This window comes from Lactuca sativa, chromosome 8 (genome assembly GCF_002870075.4).
Source record: "Lactuca sativa cultivar Salinas chromosome 8, Lsat_Salinas_v11, whole genome shotgun sequence".
Classification (NCBI taxonomy): domain Eukaryota; kingdom Viridiplantae; phylum Streptophyta; class Magnoliopsida; order Asterales; family Asteraceae; genus Lactuca; species Lactuca sativa.
Window position 1 is genome coordinate 46,338,917 of NC_056630.2, and position 6,856 is coordinate 46,345,772.

Sequence of the window (6,856 nt, forward strand, 5' to 3'; positions counted from 1 at the left end):
TTCCAATGCTCTGGAATGCTCCCCAAACTTCAGATACAAAGCCACTCCTTGATGCTTCGAAGATTCCCACTCCTTCTTCTTCCTTAAAACGACTCAAAAATGGCCAAAAGCTTGAATGAACACAATGGGGGCTTAAGGTGCGGCGTTCTGGGTGTGAGAGGCTGTAAAGGAGCCCTAGGAAGAAGATTGAGACGTTTAAATAGGCTCCAAGCCCCGGATTTAGGGTTTTCCTTGCACATACTAGACTCACCGAGTCCACTTGGTCGACTCGCCGAGTTGGTCACTTACTCCTCGACCCGGATCCCGCTCCGACTCGCCGAGTCCTTCCTTGGACTCGCCGAGTCCCTCCTAAATTTAGGGTTTCCATTACTTTCTTGGCTTTCAAAATCTTGGGTGTTACAATCACCATGAATTTGTGACTCCATACCTTGACAATTAAAAAAAAAGATACATAAAGAACTATAGAAACATTAACTAAATATATAACAAGTCGCTATCAAACACAACATAACTGAAAACAAAATATTACTAAAATTCTATAAAATGTATCACAATGTACTTAATGTAACAATAATAAATCAGTTATGCCTAGATCTCCAAGAATTAAACATTGAGTTAGCCAAGTTTTCTCTAAAAGTCGTCCATTCATTCGATGTTCCAATTGTTGTTATGTGCTCGACTTGTGATCCAAGATCTGTATCCTCCTCATCGTTGTTTGTGTCAATAATGTCATCATCGTCAAGTGGATCATATGGCAATTCCTTTCGTATAAAGTTATGTAGAAGGCAACAAGCAACGATAATTTTATTTTGTGTTCGAATGGGATAAAATGATGGACTTCTAAGTATAGCCCATCTTTTTTTTTAATACCCCAAAGCAACGTTCTATGACATACCTTGTAGCCAAGTGCTTCATGTTAAAATATTCCTCTGCCTTTTCTGGACGATGACCATTCAACCAAGTATTCAAATGATATCTTTGACCTCTGAATGGTGCGAGGAATCCTTCTCCATTCGTGTATCTGACATCAACAAGATAATAGTTGCCTTTACTAACTTGTAACCCATTTTCTCGAAGCATTGCACTACGTAGTATTCTACCATCTGCAACAGATCCTTCCCAGCTTGGTAATACATAAATGAATTGCATATCAAGAGTGCAAGCAGCAAGTACATTCGTTGTAATTTTGCCTTTTTGATTTCTATATCTAGGTTTGTCTGCCTCCGGTACATGTACACTTATGTGTGTCCCATCTATTGCTCCTAAACATCCCTATAGCCAAAATTAAATATGTATGAGAATTAGAATACTAACCAAGAATAATTTGTCTACACTTGAGGAAAGTTTCAGACTTTATACCTCAAAATGATCTGAAATGGAACCACAATCTTGGATCTGCTGCTTCCCCTTTGATCCACCACCTTGCTATATTCTTCATTTGCTTGAAAAAAGGCTTCACAACACCAAAATGCTCTCTAATGGCCTCCAAAGCTCCAAGAACACTCAAGGGAGGGTTAGGGTTTATGGTGGTTGTATAAAGATGAGATGGAGGCAGACCCTCGAGGCACATTATTCCTTTTATAGTGACATAGCCCTAAAAATAGGGTTTTAGAAACACTGAGCGTACGTTGGGCGTACTTCTCGTATGCTGGGCATACGCCTCTCCGCACCCACGACCATATAACCTTATACGTTGGGCGTACCCAACTAAACACACGCATGCATTCCTTGCATGCATGGGCTGCGTTGTCACCAAACTTCATTAGGGGCTAAAATTGACAATAACTTCAAAGTGTCATAACTTCATCACTCTAAGTCTGTTTCCGACGAACTTTATATCCATGAAAAGGTGGCGAGAAGCACTATGCTCATAGCTACACCTCCAAACCTAAAACCTTCTGGATAAAACCTGAGAACCTTAAAAGACCGAATAGCCCCCACCATTTGGCTTCCAGGACCACGACCGAGTACTTTCAAATCGGGGGTGTTACACCATCTCTCCATAATTTCTTTTGGAGAGACAATCTTGGACTCCACACATATCTTAAAAATATAATAATACAAATGGCATGCAAGTGACACAACAATTTTGTTATAATCTTGATTCATATCATCAAAGATTGTCTTGAAGGAAACTAATGAGTCTTTATTGAGAAAGGCCGTTAAGCATAATTTTTAGTTCTTTATCGAAGTTACAGACCAAGAAGACAACACATGATGGAATGATAAGAAACTTATGTCATACAAGAGTTGCATGATTAATTCAATCAACATTTATAGAGATTATCTAGAGTAATAAGTCTTGTTGTTAAGGCTCGTGATAGATTTTCATCCCTACTATGGGTTGTGTCATTAGCACATTCGCATTGTAGATCTAATATTTTTATAAATGTGTATTATATATGTTAAATTGTTGTTTTTAGTCAAATTAAAGGATCGCATGTGATATCGGGGTATGACCACATCCTGATATGAGGGTGTTTGGCAAAAGAGCTTATAACTTATTGACTTATAAGCTAATAAGCTAATAAGTTATAGGGAGTTAACTTATCAAAAAATGACTTATTAACAGTTTGTCACACTATCAACTATTTTTATCCAAACATTTTTTTAGCTTACAGTGGTATGAAACCGTTAATAATCTAATAAGTTGTTTTGCCAAACACCATTATTCTTGATAGGCCCAAGGATGATGAATTAGGATTGCACTAGTGAACATTAGGTAAGCAATGATAGTGAATTTCTACATGCATCCCTCGCTTAGCTAATGGTCACGAGTAATCAAATATCCTTTTATGTAGTTTCGTTTCTTATGTGAGGCCAATAGTATCTGACCTCGATTCAACCAAATTGATAAACGTTCAATGAAAACAACAAACTGTTCTCACATTATACATCTCTCACCCTTAGTTATTGAAACCCATTTTCCAAACCACAATATATAAAAAACCAATGTCCGAAAAGAAACGTAGCCACTGTCATCATTAGAACTATGCCTCTTTTGCGTTCGTAAAGACACCAAAAACACATTTTTCTAATTAATTATAACATATTTTTTTGAGCCAAGTTCATCATAAATCTAAATAGAAAACCAATAGATTCTAAAAAAACATTGAAAAATAAGTATAAAAATAAAATGTAAAATAGTATAAACAATAATGTGTCTAGTGTATATGACTCTAAGTTTAAATATGTCGAATTGCATCTTGTAGCCCAAACACGATAAGTTTGGGCCCAAACTTGTGAAGTATATGTTAAGCTTTTGTTTATTTGGTTAGAATTTCTATATAATTCATTCCAATTCGACAAAGACCGAATTTAACATATACGTTTTATGTTCAAATTTTTTTATAGAATCATATTCGATACAGTAACTTTTTTATTATTTATTCAATTCAACCTGCATCATAAGACCGGAAGGTATGGATGAGAAACTCACCTCATTTTTTGTGGGTCACAAGACCATTCATTTCACTTTCCTTTCTTTCACCTAAACCCAAGGAATGTGTTGGAAACTTTCTTCACTATTTTTTTGTTTTTTGAAAAAAAATATATTTCCTATAAATATTATACTTATTTTGTAGGGAATTAAAAACCATAAGTTTTAATATATTTTTTTATAATTTTTAATAGGTATATATTTTAATAAGTATTAAAAAAGATAAAAAAAAAATTGGTCGACAGGAATAGGAGAGAGAGTAAAGGAATGGGCTCCCTCACTACCTTTTTCTCTCATTCAAGGAATGATATTCACGTGAAAAAAAAACTTCCCTTACTTTTTCCCACACCCTTACCGTCCAACCTAAGCTTATAGGCACATCAAGCAAATTAATCGCACTACTTTCTATGTCGTTTTAATACAAACAATGGTCATTTTGACAAGCATTCCAAATCCACGGCTGTTAATGCCTTAATGGCCTGTTTATTATTTTTTTTAAATATTCATGTTCTTAATATGCAATCATGTTTTATGGCTGTATAATGTGATGAGATAAATCATGCAAAAGTAAATATGCATTGTTGACTATAAAATAACTAATTTATAATTCGTATGGTTATAAAATTAATTAAATTTTAATCAATAATTTTAAATAAATCATTAATTAAAAGATATTTTTAGTTATATAAAATTTTAATCATTGATTTAAATAAATACATGACCTTATAATTTGTATTAATTTTATTTTAATTTTTATTCTAATGTTATCAATTTAATGCAATTAGAATGAAAAGTTTAAAATTTAAATTTTGAAATAAATAATCAATAGTTTGACAAATATCATGACATTAATTAATAGTTCTAATATAGTGACACTTTGACAAAAAAAACTCATTCTTTTAATCGAATAGAGATATTCAACTCTAAATAGGCGAAAAAACTTACATACATGTTCACATACAATTTTGGAAGTTATTACTCTGACTAAAAACATATTTATACAGTTACCGTTTTTTCGATCTTGATCAAAATATATAACATAGCGGGAAGTGACACTTCCATTTAAAAAATTGATCCATCCACATCAGATATAATATCATTGTAGCTATCATACAACTCAGTCAAAATGACTGCATGTCATTTTTTCTATCAAATTATTATGTTTTTTTTTTCAATTTTCCAAGAATGTGTTTGGGATTGCTTATTTATAATAATTTATGTTTTCTCTAAATTATTTATTTGTTTATCCGGTATTATATATATATATATATATATATATATATATATATATATATATATATATATATATAGAGAGAGAGAGAGAGAGAGAGAGAGAGAGAGAGAAGTGGTTCATGCGAAAACATAAATATTGCACGAAAACGCGAAAACAGATTTTATCTTAACAAAATCAAACACATTGACTATAAAAATTAAATTTATTTGCAATAAATTAAAGATAATAAGTTTACATTGAATTGTGTTATGATAATATAGATTTAAAGACTGTTTTAACAAATATTTTTTTTTCATTACTTAAACACTTTTAAATTAATGTTTTCATAATAAAAATGTCAAAAATCATGTTTTGCTAATATAAAACAGTTTTTCATATATCATCATTTATCATCGTGTAGTTCGAAGTTTGGATGAATTTTTGTCCAAAATATAAGATTAAGATGACACAATTTCATAGATTTTTTGTTTTCGCGTTTTCACAAATTATTTGTATTTTCGCATGAACCCTTCCATATATATATATATATATATATATATATATATATATATATATATATATATATATATATATATATATATATATATATATATATATTTGACAAATTTGGATTATATATTTTATTGATTTTTTTTGTTTTATTAGAATATAAACATACGAGTTTTTTTTTTTTTTTTTTTTTTTTTAATTTTTTTTATCATTTATAATAATATTATGAGTACATTACATGAATTGTTCCACGTGTAGATGTTAAAAGATACGTTCAATTTTTATTTTCAAAAGTTAACTCGAACCATCATTTGTATGTTTAAAAATTGCAAACTTTATCCACGATATACATTTTTTTTGCGATTTTAGTTCGCTCGAATGACAATAATGCCCTTTATGTATTCCTTTTCCAATTAGTTTAATGTTATTATTATTAATTAAAAAGAAATATGACCCTACCTACTAGGGGTGAACATGAGTCGAGTTGGATCGGCTTTGTGGTAAAACCGGACCCAACCTTTGTATTTCGGTTTCAGGATGTTAGAACTTGTTGGGTTCAATTTTGGTCGGTTATCGTTTTTGAGTTTTTGGATAGGTTTCATCGTTTTTGGGTTCAACCCAGGGTTGATAGGTTTTGGGTTGTAACCCATTTTCAACAAATCTTTATAACTTAAAAAATGAAACAAATTTAGCAACTTTGATTAAAGAAACTAAAAAAATCAATTTCAACACTAACACAACATCAATAGTATGTTGCTAAAAGTTTACAACAACCAAGTTTAAAAAGTTTTTAGAAACAAAATAGGTAGCAAACAACTAACTGATAATCTTGGTTTCACTAAAAGAGCACAAGCCATACACTTGATGAATTTAGTACCAAAATCCACCTCATTTTGTATTTGACATAGATTACCTTTGACATAGAAAGTCAAAATATAACATTATCTTTGTAAAACATTTAATAATGTCGGGCATGGGTCGGTTTGAGGTACTAAAACCGAACCAGAAACCCATTTTTCGGTTTTTAAAAATTTAAACCCAAATCGACAGTTTCGGTTTTATCTGTTTTTGTTGTTTTTGGATTTTTGAGTTTTCAGGTTCGATTTTGCTAGCCCGTACTACCCACCTTAAAGGCTACGGTGGTTTCATCCCCAAGACTTTTTGACAAAACTAATTAAACACTAATTAATAAATGCTAAGAAATTTAATCGATAAGTAATAAAGTTATGTGATTTTCTATCTCACCGGCCACATACAAGCAATAATAAAAACAGATTTCCATTTTTTTTTTCTCAACGAGCAATAATAGGAACTTTTAGTATTTGTGTTATCTAGTGTGAACCTTGAAGTATCATAGCTAATAAGACAAACTCTTCTTTTTTCTAGTTACCTTTTTAAAACACAAGTCAAAAGAACAAATTTAGAAGTCAAACATGTGTTAGGCAAATGGTCCTAACCTTACTTTATATCACATGGGCTTAAATGCACCATATCTAGTAGCCTACTTTCTTCATTCCGAAAAACGTGAATAGTGAATACAATATACTTTCTTTAATTAGATAAGGCTAAAAAAACTATGAATAAATAACAAATTCATAAATATCTTAGATCAGTATATCAAACAAGTTTTTATGTACTTATTTTGGTTATATAAGCATTGTTAGACCTATATGTATGCTCGTGCTATATCTTGA